General features: G+C 48.6%; 2 long non-coding RNA genes across 5 annotated transcripts in view; one reads left to right on the plus strand and one right to left on the minus strand.

Annotated features, from left to right (window-relative positions):
* The window catches only part of LOC149358710 (uncharacterized), a 64362-nt gene that overhangs the window by 24869 nt on the left and 25333 nt on the right, over positions 1-14160 (plus strand). The window contains exon 4 of one of the 4 annotated variants that reach the window (XR_016288721.1): positions 13080-13561. The exons of 1 other annotated variant lie outside the window; for it this stretch is intronic. This is a non-coding gene — a long non-coding RNA (uncharacterized LOC149358710). Of the gene's footprint in view, positions 1-7492; positions 7683-12176; positions 12279-13079; positions 13562-14160 lie in introns of those variants that run through there. 2 more of the 4 variants (XR_016288723.1, XR_016288722.1) reach the window with 2 other exon arrangements.
* Positions 13108-14160, minus strand: part of LOC149358711 (uncharacterized) — a 54117-nt gene continuing 53064 nt past the window's right edge. Inside the window, exon 4 of the long non-coding RNA XR_016288719.1 lies at positions 13108-13191. This is a non-coding gene — a long non-coding RNA (uncharacterized LOC149358711). The remainder of the gene's footprint in view (positions 13192-14160) is intronic.

Genomic DNA, 14160 nt, shown 5'->3' on the forward strand with positions numbered 1-14160 from the left:
ACTTGGCTCTCATCTTGCGCCAGAACCAGCTCCCTGGGCGAGTAGGATTGAGCAAGCTTTACACACCCCCAGCAAACGAGTCAAGAAGATTATTCAATTTGATCTACAAAAGACACAAAGTGAACAAGGAAGGGGAAGGGGGCTTCTGTTCACCTGGACCATACGAAGTCTTCTTGCCGAAACGCTGGCAAGCACCCTGAGGCTTTCCTCTTCCTTGTTCTCTTTGTGATTGCGAGAACCGTCTCGCTACCTTGATCTACAAAAAGGGCACTGACATCAACCGAACTCTACAAGACATATGCACTACGAAAACAATTCTATCGATTGGGACGGAATCACTTGTCCTGGGCCCCCTCGGCCTAATCCGAACCTCGACACGGACAACACCCTTGATGAAGTCGAACGATCACTGATTACCATACGCCGCCCAACAGCCCCCGGACCAGACCACATGACACACAAGGTCCTCCGCAACCTTGACGACACCTCACTTTAGGAACTGATGGAGCGCTGCCCTCCACCTGGAAACATGCACACATCACTTTTATTCCCAAACCCAGCAAGGCAGTCATCATCAGAAACCTTTGCCCTGTCTCCCTCATCAGTTGCGTGAAAAAACTGTTTGAACATGTTTTCCAGCCAGCACTATACCATCCGTCCCCATCCAGGTCAGGTATGTTGGTGAGTTGTTTAGCCAGGAACTGCACCTTGTGGAGTGTTCTGGATTGAGAGGGTTAATAAAGGTGACACTCCACAAGGTGCAGTTCTCTGCTCCCTCCTACTGAAAATAGCGTTAGCCCATTATCATACCTGACCTCCGCGCGGCACTATACACCTACGACACCACTTCATGGACGACAAAAGGCTCCATAGGAGAGGCATAAAATACTTTGCAATATACAATTGATATTATCACTTCGAAACTGACCTTTATGGGCCTTAAGTGTTTTCCATTCAAATGATCACTCCACGTGATCAGACAACTTCCTCGGGTTCTACGCATACACTGCGACACACCCCTTGCCAACAGACTCGGAATCCTTGGCCTCTATATATACAAGACACTTTGGGTGCCACCCTCATATAGAACTCCTAGACAAGGAAACCGAAATTAACGGCAGGCTTAATTCGCAGATTTGCTATATGCAATCACGGCCTGTCGAAGAGGGGAACCCTTAACATGACAGACGCCCGAATCACCAGCCGATTGAGTTATCACCTTTCCTACCACTTTCTCATCAAAACACAGCAAGATAAAGCTGATGTCCTTATCATAAATGCGACCGCCTGAGCACTCCGCCTGCAACTGTCAGTTTGGTACGTTCCTTATTAGATTATGGGTTCACTGTACGGTTGGGCAGGTCTGTCATGCCGTAAAAATTGGATCGAGTACAAAACTGAGGCCTAGCGCTCTCATGTGGCGCATACAGAACAACTCCCATAGTCAACCTCTGTGCAGAAATAAATGAAACCTCCCTTGAATACAGAAGAATCGCTACCAAAACATATATACTATCCAGTTGTGGCGAAATGTCGTTGTTGAATATTATTTACCCACAAACCGCAAGCTACCTGGCCACTGGTATTGCGATTCGAAGAGATATGCCAGAATCTCAATATACAGGACACATTACCTGACAAATAGATTCACAACAGCGCTACGGAACGAGGACAGAAGGAACACGAAAAACGCAGGACGGGCGCTGTCCTGACATTTGTGCAGCTGCAGGAAAAATAGTAAACGAGAATCTCACGAACAGTATTATTTACACAGGCCCCCTAATGGTAATGACATCTCTTCACTCTAGAAGTGCAATCACTCCGTCACTGGGTGACACCATTCACAACATAGCAAAAGACAAAATTATGCTGGGTCCCCAGTCATGTCAGAATGAAAGGCAACGACAGAGCAGATTTGTGCGCTGCTGAAGCTTGTGGGAAGACAAAATAAACAATGTATACCATTTAAGGATTGCACGAATTTAGTACAACGTAAATTAAGAAAAAAAAAGGGCATTCGCCTTGGAAAAACGAAGTAAATAGCAAACTGCGCTTGGTAAAAATAGCTTTAGGGTGAATGGAAGTCATGTGTGCAGCAGGAACGTTTCAAGCAAGTGGTTCTCTGTCATCTCCGAATAGGCCACACACACCTTACGGACCAATTCCTGCTAACAAAACAAGACAACAAGGATAGCTGCTGAGGTGTCCAACCCCCTTTAAAGGTTTTAATATTAGCCATTTCTAGAAATTCTTTCCTATGTGATCACTAGGTCGCACTAACATTTTAGGCCCCCTACACCACCGATGATTCTTCACTTTTCTATAAAATTCAGCGGAAAAATTTTCGTAACACCGTATGCTTGGCGCATGATGGCCTTAGTTGCCTGTGCGCCATAAAACACTACACACACACCAACCGCCCGATGCATCCCGAGGTCTGATGGCAACATCAGACAAACCGTTGCATCTCCCCCTCCGTCCCAAAGCGGAAGAAGCCCCAGCTTGTTCATCCTCAACACGTACAGCGCGCCAAAAAGCAGCCCCGTGTACTGTGCGATGTCAGTGCACGTTAAAGAACCCCAGGTGGTCGAAATTTCCGGAGCCCTCCACTACGGCGTCTCTCATAGCCTTAGTCGCTTTGGGACGTTAAACCCCATAAACCAACCAAAAAGCAGCGGAGCCCCCCCCCCCCCCCCCCCCGTTCGCCCCCTCCGCTTGCGGTTATTACAAAAGTGCTAAACAACCGCGCGAAGAACTCGAGGAGATTTTAACGCAAGAAACGTAAGCTGGGGTTACAAGCAAAAGTGCAGAAAAGAATCGCAACACTGGACATTAATGCAAAATGAGGCCCTAACCCGTTAACGATACACAACAGCGAGCAGCTAAACACCAACCCAATCCCACGATCACCAAAAACATCGCACAGTGTTCGTGAACCAACACGCAGACCTCCCTAGGCAGCGACGACTACAACATTCAAACAACTTCCGCACTGAAGTCAATCTCTCCCTCTGTAAAAAGGACACTAAAAATCACAGACTGGGATAAATTCAGGAATCTCCGGAAGAAATCCACTACTGAGATAGAGAACCTTGCAAACTGGGTGAATGCACTCACATAGGACGTCGGAAGTGCCACATCCCGAGTAATCGGGAAACGAAGATCGTGGACAGCAGACTTGTCCACATGTGGGAAACACACTCCAGTATGCAAAAAAGATGGCTGAAAAACAAACACGGCCTCTTAAACTAAGGATAGCAGCCTTAGGAAAAAGATTGAGGCACACGCAGTACACCTAACCCGTCAACAGTGGGACCAGATTTGCAACTGCATGGAAGCAAATCTGGATTTGCTTCCATGCGGTTGCAAATCTGGGACTGAAAAACACGTGGAAGCTTCTACGTTGCCTCTTAGAAGCATAAAACACTAAAGACTCCCAACAACGTAACGTAAATCGCAGCGCCAAGAAATTAAATGTGGAAGACAGCGCTTTGATCCAAAACTTAAAAGACGGGTATCTCACAACCACAGCTAGAAGCCTACCCCTCAAATGCTCAAGCCCTCTGAACCCCGTGTTTGACGAAGACATATCGACAAAGGAAGTGAGAGTAGGTATGCACAAGCTGCGCACCATGTCGGCGCCGGGCGCGTATAAAATCACCAACAAAACATTACTGAACCTGGACGAAAATTTGGTTCAAGCCGTAACCAAGCTTTTCGATGAACACTGGAGAGGGGCACCCCCTCCCGGAATGGACCTACGCTAAGGTCACCTTTATTCTAAAACCAGGTAAACCAGTTCAATTGGCAAGCCTCCGTTCCATGTCGGTCACCTCGTGCCTAGGAAAACTGTACGAACACGCTATCCTCGGCCGTTTCCAAACCCACATGCAAAAACACGGCCTCTTCCCCCATGCGAGGCTGGGATTTAGAAGCAAACTGTACACGACGCAGGACGTGATGCTTCAAATCTCAGAAGTAGGGGTGTGCGAATATCAAATTTTTCGAATACGAATCGAGTACGAATAATCAAGGACAGACACATTTAACCACTACAAAACATTTATTTGAGCACCCAAGAACATCACAGTTCAACTATCAGTGATGAAATGAGCACGAAAGGTGCGTGTGGCTGCACAAAAAGTATCAGTCTCGAGCACTGTTCTTAGAAGAGTGAAAATATCAGAGAAGGTGGCTAGGACACAGCATTGATCAAGGCTAGCTTGCCATAAGCACAAAAGCGCGTTGCTGGGATGAACATAAAAGGTTGTCGGCTGCTCTACTTGGTCAGGCAGAAGTAGTTCCCTTCTAGCTGAAACAACTTCTCCAGCTACAGAAAATGCCCTCTGAATTGGCACTGAACTGGCTCGTATTGAGAGGTATTTCGTGCACTGCTCTGACTATACCAGCTTCGCAGGCATAGCCACAAAAAAGTTCACCAGTGCAGTCAGCTACTGCATGGCCCAACTGTAGTGCCTAGAACCCAACGTTACGCATTGCTCTGGGCGCCGCCATGTTGTTATGTCTCTGTCGATAGGACTTGCGGACCGAAATGAACGCCGGTGCTCGCAGTAGAATATTCGGCTAGATACGAATATTCTCGTCGTGTCGAATAATCGAAACAACACGAATATGTGGATTTCGAATCGAACACGATTAATAAAAAAATAATATTTGAATTATATTCGAAAATTTCGAATATTCGCACACCCCTACTCAGAAGAAATTCTTCACCTGAGACCCGGCAGACGCACGAAACCAAACTAAACGCACTATCTTACTGAGGTGTAGGGGCTAGAACACACGAGTATTTAACCGCCTTTATGAGTAACAGGACGGCGGAGATATGGTTTGGGTCCACACAATCCCCCTCGTTAGCTCTAGAAAGCAGGGGCACATCTCAAGGCTGAGTTTTATCTCCACTACTCTTCGACACCACTCCCATACCCATGGGCCGAAAATTAGAGCGGATCCCACTCCTACGCAGACGACCACGGCAAAATGCCGGCGAAATGGAGGAAAGCCTCCAAGCGGAAGCGGTACGGACTGCGTGGCCTGTATAGGCCTTGCACACTCGCTGACCGAATCCTGCTGCTCCACCCGACTGCGGGCCGTCACAAAAAGGGAAAACCCTCTATACAAGTGACGGTCGACGGCCTCCCAGTATCGGAGGTACAGAAACTCCGCATCTGGGAACGTTTGTCCAAACACACGGTCATGACACATCAACGCATCAGGCTAATCAAAAAAATACCAAACAAGCATTCGTGATTAGCAGAATGGTATACTCACTGCCCTATATTCCACCTCACAAAGATAGAAGAGGAAAGAATTGTGGGTTTCTAAGTGGACACAGGCCACCACCCACCGCGGGTTCGAGCTTCGCGCGAGCCAAGAGCCCCGATCAGCCGTCACCACACACACACTGGGACACCGATGCGGCGCACTCAACCTCCGCTGGGAGGAGAGCGATTCGCCGCAAAGAAATAGGCCTCCAAGTTCACAAAGGAGACGTTTATTCACGTCTTCCTTCAGCAGGTACACAAACACTCAATAGTCACCCCGTCCCGGGGGCGCGCGAGGAGCAAGGCTCCGCTGCGCGCACGAAGCGACTCGAGTAATGCGCGCCGCTAGCACGCCGCTGCAGTGCTGTGATCTCCCTCTCGTGTCGACCGTTGGGCCGGTTGCGAGAGAGAGTGGGCAATCAACGCAAGGTACGCCTGTCTGAGGTCGCTGGACCCCGCTGGACAGGCTCGAGCCGCTGCAGGTCAGAGGACACGTGCGGGCGAGCTCGAGTAAGCACTGGTCCGAGCGGCAAAGGCCGGCAGGGACAAACAGTAACGTACGCACCTTTCGCTGTCTCGGAGGGATCTCTCTCTCGGCCCCGCTCGGACGGTCGCGCGGCGCGCGGCCGCCCAAAGCGGTTCCCGAATTCCCGCCAAAAGGCGCCAATGGCAAAGGCCCTTGGCGAGCCGGGGCGGAGCTGTGGCTAAATGACAGTGATTAGTCACCCAGCCGCCTCTCCACCACCTGAGGCGGGAGCAAGGGAAAGAGGAGAAACAACGCGGGAGGCCGGCACAGCCGCGCAAAGGCGACGGCGGAAAGCCAGGATTCCCACATCGTAAACGTGCTAATAAGAAAGGGAGAGGCGATCTCGCCTATGCTATTAACCGCATGTTTACAGGAGGTATTCCGGGGCCCGGAATGTGAACAGATGGGGATAAGATTTAGCGGAGAATACCTTAGTAATCTGCGATTCGCTGATGATATTGCCTTGCTAAGTCGATCAGGGTATGAACTGCAAAGTATGATCAATGAGTTATACTCAACCGTCTAGGAAGAAAATATGGCTGTTTAGGGCAGGTAGTGACAGCTGATCATGACCATGAGAGGGAACTAACTAGAAGAATAAGAATGAGGTGAAGCGCATATGGCAGTTTACCAATACCCCTCAAGAGAGAAGTCTACAACCAATGTATCTTACCGGTACTCACCTATGGGGCAGAAGCGTGGAGGGTAACAAAGAGGGTTCAGCTTAAAGACAACGCAGCGAGCTATGCAAAGAAAAATAATAGGCGTGACGTTAACAAATCGGAAGCGGGCGAGGGAACAAACGCGGGTTAATGACATTCTAGTCGAAATCAAGAGGCAGAAATGGGCATGTAATGCGAAGGCAAGATAACCGCTGGCCCTGATGGGTAACGGAGTGGATTTTAAGAGAAGGCAAGCTCAGCAGGGGGTTGCAGAAAGTTAAGTGGGAGGATGAGATCAAGAAATGTGTAGTAATACGGTGGCCGCAGCTGGGAAAGGACAGGGTAAATTGGAGAGACATGGGAGCGGCCTTTGTCCTGCAGTGGGCGTAGTCAGGCTGATGCTGATGACAAATCGGGCCTAAATCCGCCTCAAGGGACTTCAACCAACAGGCTCCTTCGCATGTGGGTCCGTAACACTCTACAAGAACTGTCTGAAGCCCGTTGTACTGCTGGCTATCCTCCATAAACACAAGCAGATACATCCCAAGCCCCCCCCCCCCCCCCCCCCCCCCCCCTCTGGACAACACCCTCAGCAAATCACGGAAAACGTAATCGTCCACCCAACCAACAACCGGGAAAGAGCTGATTTCACTTCATTTTTTGCTTGAAAGTAAAGTTGTTACTAACACCATGCTACAAATGCTTATCCCGACTGAAGAATAAGTAACGGAAACCGAGTGCTCGTTCTGTCAAAGGTAACGTTTACATTTCGAAAATGCTATAGCAACTGGCCCGAATAATCGGGTGAGTGTAAGTGTCAGCTCCGAACTGAATTCTCGAAAACTGCACAAGTGTGCTTTCGGTGAAGAGTGAGTGTTATGAAAAGTACGAGAGACTGATGTTATATTCCGAGGGTTGCCTTGCGTGAGCAATTCGAAGTCGAAGGCAGGATGAACGTTATAATTGTAATAAAAAAAGAAAAAGAAATGAGCACAGTTTTTGCATTGACTGCTGCGCAGACATACAGGCCGGAATGTATTGCGAAACCTCCCCCGGTCTGGTTCCGGTCCTAGGCCCGAGCTAAATGATGCAAGTGCTCTCAGCAGGTGTGTGGACGACCGTACGCAGAAAATGTTTCAGAAGGCTAGGCCATTAGGGTGTGTCCCCGAAGACAGTACAGGATTTCTTAAAAATAAAAGTAATGAGTTAGAACACTTTTTTTCGGCTTAGAATTGTCAGCTGAGTATTACATCAGAATACAGCTAACATATTCTAAATAGCAGGCTGATTAACAAATACTCATTAGCTGTCTTTTTAACTATTACTAGTAGGCTGCTTAGTTATTGAGACCCCTGTAGCCTATCGTAATTTCTACATCAGTTTTTATAATTTCGAAAATACGCTTACCCTCGACGGTGTGGGCCAACAAATCTTGGCTATTTCGACGAGTTACGTGGCTACATCGAGGCAAAATGCACGCTCTTTCAAGAAGCTTGGAGGCACAGCAAACTCCCTAGTGCATGTAAGACGTCGAAACAGACAACGTTTGTTGTGCCACAGCGCTGAGGGTAGCCGTTATTATTGTAAAAACTTTGGATGCTACTGTGGGCTGCAGGCCTCTTAAAAGTGCAGTGAAGCGAAATCTGAACTCGTCTTTTTGCCGCGGGAACTCAATCTACACGTTTCTCGCATTCTTAGAAACTGCGATTTATTGCCCTGTGTGGTCGATTTCCCTAATTAAATCAAATTAACGTCCGGCTCCCACCTTTTTTTTTTTTTTTTTGAATTCTCCCCGTACGGTGGGCGGAGTCGACCAACGCGCTACCCAGTGCCGTGGCGGCTTGCCGCTGTGCCATCGGCGGAGTAATACGTATGCTCCGTCTCACAAGATGTTTGCAGCACTACGGAAGGCAGAGCACTCTCGTCCAATCAGGGCTGCAGGAACACAAAAAATGGTCCCTCGAATATATGAGCAGTGTAGGACTATTAATCAAACAATGAGCACAGCAATTGAAAGCATAATGTGGACTAAGCCGCCGCGGTGGCTCAGTGGCTATGGTGCTCGGCTGCTGGCCCGAAAGACGTGGGTTCGATCCCGGCCGCGGCGGCTGAATTTCTTTGGAGGAGAAATTCGAGGCCCGTGTACTGTGCTATGTCAGTGCACGTTAAAGAACCCCAGGTGGTCGAAATTTCCGGAGCCCTCCACTACGGCGTCTCTCATAGCCTTAGTCACTTTGGGACGTTAAATCCCATAAACCAAACCAAACCATAATGTGGACTGGTAGATTTAGGTGGTATAGAGTGCTTCAATCACTGGTGAAATTAACAAAGCCCGTACGAACACAGCTCTGCGGAGGCTTGCTGCGAGGTAGTGATGCATCGCCATTTTCCAACATGGCGCCGGCCGAGTCGGTTGTGTCGTCAGTGTGCCCTACACCGACAGTGCGCTGTTTTTCTAAGCCGACCATCGCAGTTGGCTTCTTGAAGTGCTTCGTGTCGAGAACGGGGGCAGTTCAAGTACGAATGCGCTCACCAAGAGGAGGGTAAAACTCACTCAGGTGAGCGAGCGAACGCTTTACCAGTGGACAACGCAGACGTTGAAGGCGGGCCGAATGTTGTCCCTGAAGAAGCCGGCTGCGTTACAGCGATGGACAACGCGCCATATCATTCTGTGAAGCAGGATAAAGTGCGGCGGATGAGTAGCCTCAAAAAAAGACATAGACCTGGAAAACGGGTCGCGTGGAGTAGCGACATGGTGAAGGCCGAGCTCATGAAGCTTGGCAACAACGTGAACACAGGTGGGGACCGATACCGTGTGGACTGCAGCGCCGAAGCTGCTGGCCGTCTCGATGTGCGCCTGCCACCCTACCACTGCCAATCGAACCCGATAGAGTTTGTTTGGAGCGATGTCAAGGGCTTCGTCGCCAGTCAAAACAAGACGCTTAAGCTCTAAGACGTGGAGCCTCTGGTTTGGCAAGGCATCATGCAAGTGACTACTGAGAAATGGAAGAATTACGTGCAGCATGCTATTAGTGAGGAAGATGGGATGAGGAAACTGGACCATGTCATTGACGATGCTGTTGACCAAGGACCATCTGTTGTTGTCAACCTGGACGACGACACAAACCAGCAGAGTTGAGTGGAGTTGTGATGAGCCCCATTAATGTGCTAACGTACGCGCGAAAGTCGGAGTACCCTCGCAGCGTCTCTCATGAGATATTGCAGACACCGTAGCAGACGGCTCCGGATTAATTTTGACCGCTTGTGCGTTGACTTTAGCGCAGCGCATGGGGTTTTGCATTTCGCCAACATCGACATTCGGCTGCCCCGGCCTGCATTTGACCCTTGCATTTGCTTAATAGTGTAGTGGCCATGCTGGAATAAATAAATTGATTTAAACATAGCAGGAACATTGAAAATAACTGTGACGTGACAACAGAGGAAATGATACAAACAGGTGGCGACAGAAAAAAAAGAAAAAGTGGGGCCAGTGCGTCTGGAACGGGCGTCTGCCTGTACAAAAATAAACAGACATCAAGCGCCCCCTGCTAGATGTAGAAAGAAGCTAATTAGCAGTACGCCTTCTTTTATATGGAACGAGCCACCTGATGTCCAGCCAGGTGGATCGAGCAACAGGCACGTCGGAACACGCTAATGTAGTGCGCGCCATCCTGATTGGACGAGAGAGCTCTACCTTTCGTAGTGCTGCAAACATGTAGTGAGACGGAGTATAGTAGCAAATAGTCCGCGCGTATTTTGCGACTATATTATCTGCTAATGAAACTATTTATTCGCGGAAACCAAAAAGACAAAATAAAGCGAAAGCAAAGCTTCCACGGGACTGGCTGAAGGCACTCCACGCATTGGTCGACTACGCCCACCGTACGGGGGAGAAGTCAAAAAATAATGGCGGGAGCCGGACGTTAATTCGATTGAATTAGAGAAATCGGCCACACAAGGCAATAAGTCGCAGCTTCTAACAATGCTCGGAACGTGTTCAGATTTTTCTTCACTGCACCTTTAATAATCAAGGTTTGTAACAGTAACAGTTTAGAAGATAGCTATTGAATATTGGTTTATCGTCTTGCTAGATAGCACGTAGTAGCTGCATTCTGATGGACTACACCGCCGACAGTGCGAAAAAAGTGCTTTTTGAACACAGAAAGCCTATTTTAGAAGAAAAAAAAAGATGTGTAAAGTCTGAAGTTGAACACTCACTATATACATCCTTCGCGGTCGCGTTTTGCTAGTTTCCCGGCAGCTGCGCACCACTGCCTGCAGGCTTCTCTAGAGCGAAGTAGTTGCTATGGAGGTTAAAACATGCAGAAAGTGCAAAATCGAAGCGGCGGAATGTCGGCGCGAGAAAAACGGGTTTCCACGGGCCAAACCAAAGATATGGTGTACGCGATACGACTGCGCTGCATGAGTAAATTCAGCGGGGAACTACTGATTGCGACCGCAGGACGTTGATTGGCACGGTGCTGGAGGTGCCGTGGAGGACAGCTGCGAGCGTACATCGACCGGACATCCGGAAACGCGACGTACGCGTTTGGTTTTTTGTTCCTGGATAATTGTTTTATAATCCTCTCATATCCTGATGTCCCGTAAAAAAAAAAAAAAAGTCTGCCTAGTGTCTTTCTGATGTGTGCTCGCTGCGGTCTATTATGATATTTGCAGCGGCATGCCTATTAGTATAACGATATAAAATGATTATCATAAAAGGAAATTGTTTACAGTGGCTGCGGTCCTCATCGACTCTCTCTGCACTTTCCCCATGTTTGTGACATGCAATATTGCTGTAGCACCGCGTGAACTGCACAATGTAGAACTACGCAGCGCATTCAAGACGGAGGCCAGTAATTAGAGAAGACTCGTTAAGTGTTAACGGTTCCACTTACCGGATTCTCGCAGACTTTTGTGGCAAGTGGCCATCAATTCGGCAGTTGCAACGGACTGTGATAATTGGAAGTGGTGAGCCATTCGCACAAGGAGAGTAAATTCCAATGATTGTCTGCAGCCTGCACCTTACGTTGCTCAGTTGTAGCAAGGCGATATGGACCAGCTGGCAAAGCAATAACTAGAGCTAGTGAATTTTACGTTGTGCAGTGCGCGCGCTAATACAGCAACAATACAAGACACGAAGATGTTGACAGTGCAGAGAGAGACAATGAGGAGTGCAGCCGCTGTATTGTGCGTACTTTCATGAATGTGCTAGACATTATGATACGAAAGGGCACGCTGCTGCAGGTGCCTGAAAGACCGCAGCAAGCACACACTGGGCAGAAATACGAATCACACTGCGTACGCCCTTTTTCTCTTTTTTTTTATGGAACATCAGGATATGAGTGCATTAAAAAAAAAAACCGTACGTAGCGTTTTCGGATGCATTTCAGTATCAACATGCTGCTGCAGGTACCGTAGAAGTCCGCAATAGCAACCAAACACCGGCCAGACATCCGAAAGGCATCACGCACCCTTCTTTTTTTGTTTGCTGGACGTTTTGTCTTTCATGAACGTTCATGGAACAAAACGTCCAGTAAAGAAAAAAAAGAGCGTGTGTACGTGGTGTCTCTCGGACGTCTCGTCAGTGTGTGGTTGCTGCGGACTTCTGCGGTGCCTGCAGCGGCGTGCGCACTCCTCCCTCGAATTCGGAACGATGGGAAAGAAAAAAAGAAACTTCCTCCCCTGGGGACACCTCCGCAGGAGCAACGGGCATCCGCCCTCTGGATACCCGGGGGACAGCGAGAAGAAGAGCTGTGCGAAAAAGCACAGATCCTCCCCTTGTCCTCCACACACGGCGGCCGAGTTGTGACGCTGGTGGGATCACCAGGCGCAGTTTTTTCGACAGCAATCCGCTGTGCCTGCGCTGGGAATCGAACCAAGGTCGGTGGGGATATTCGCCCAAGCATTGCCAACTGGCGCGCTAACCACTCGGCTACCGTGCGGCTCTGTTTCTTGTCGGCGTCCGCGAGTGCTGATAGAAGGGAAGCGAAGAAGACCGAAAGCGAGCATGCGAGGGGGATGCGGTTATCTCGCCATCGGGCGTGGAGCGGCCGCACTAGGGCGGAAGTGCGATAGCGCGTGGGGCACCAGCCCCGTCATGGTGGTTCGTCCGTGCAGATAAAAGAAAGGTCGGAATGCCAAAGCCGCAACTTGAAACACGATCGGTGCGATTGTTCGGCGGTGAAAAAGGTAGCCGCGCGGAGAGGCAAGATGGCCGGGAACATTTTGAACGGGTATGGCTTTGTTGTAGGTGTAGAAGCGCAAGCCAAAAACTTGTGGGATGCTTTAGCGTACATATACAGTAGCACGCAAAAGCGTTGGAGGGTTGTTACATTTGGGATTCCTCGTGCCCCGTATCGGTGAGATTGACAGGTCGGGAAGGGACCTGTCGGTAATAACGCGCGCAAAGGAGCGTTGTTTCTGTGAGCGAAACGTATGTAACCTCCTGGTAATGAATGATTCGTGAATGGCAGACATTTTCTGGCATGTGCGTGGCCGACCGCACAGAGATGCTGCCGTACTAATAATGGCAGTGTCACGTGCATTGAATGAGGAATGCGTCATCGGAGTTGTAACGACCATATGTAATCACCACCCTCGCAGGCAGTGGCACGGATGGGAGGAGCGGAGTTTTCAGTCCCAGGCCGAGGACAAGGAGGTGCGTGGACATTGGTCGTGGTGGGGCCACTACCCAGCGTGGAGTGCTCTTTCACACCTGCACGAAGGGACAGCAGGATATAAGTTACTGCAAGAAACACAAGGTTGCAACGGCAGTGCCATCGCGAGAGGCCACTTCAAATTCGCAGGAGTTCGTAGGATTTCAGGTGCTAGATAGAGTGTGATGCGTTTCATTTATTCATTATACACTGTTCACTTTCCATTTGAGACACTAGACTGTGTAACTGGTCTCTTTCGTTCAGTATACGCTCTTCATTTTCCATTCCAGATACTAGACTGTGTAACTGGTCTCTTTCGTTCAGTATACACTGTTCATTTTCCATTTCAGACACTAGACTGTGTAACTGGTCTCTTTCGTTCAGTATACACTGTTCATTATCCATTTCAGACACTAGACTGTGTAACTGGTCTCTCTCGTTCAGTATACACTGTTCATTTTCCATTTGGTCTCTTTCGTTCAGTATACGCTCTTCATTTTCCATTTCAGACACTAGACAGTGTAATGGATATCATGTATTCGGTATACACTCTTTATTTTCCATTTCAGATACTATACTGCGTAACTGGTCTCTTTCGTTCAGTATACACTGTTCATTTTCCATTTCAGACACTAGACTGTGTAACTGGTCTCTCTCGTTCAGTGTACACTGTTCATTTTCCATTTCAGACACTAGACTGTGTAACTGGTCTCTTTCGTTCAGTATACGCTCTTCATTTTCCATTTCAGACACTAGACAGTGTAATGGACATCATGTATTCGGTATACACTCTTTATTTTCCATTTCAGATACTCGACTGTGTAACTGCTCTCTTTCCTTCAGTATACACTGTTCATTTTCCATTTGGTCTCTTTCGTTCAGTATACGCTCTTCATTTTCCATTTCAGACACTAGACAGTGTAATGGATATCATGTATTCGGTATACACTCTTTATTTTCCATTTCAGACACTAGACAGTGTAATGGATATCATGTATTCGGTATACACTCTTTATTTTCCATTTCAG

This window comes from Amblyomma mixtum, chromosome 2 (genome assembly GCF_055824585.1).
Source record: "Amblyomma mixtum isolate Tamu chromosome 2, ASM5582458v1, whole genome shotgun sequence".
Classification (NCBI taxonomy): domain Eukaryota; kingdom Metazoa; phylum Arthropoda; class Arachnida; order Ixodida; family Ixodidae; genus Amblyomma; species Amblyomma mixtum.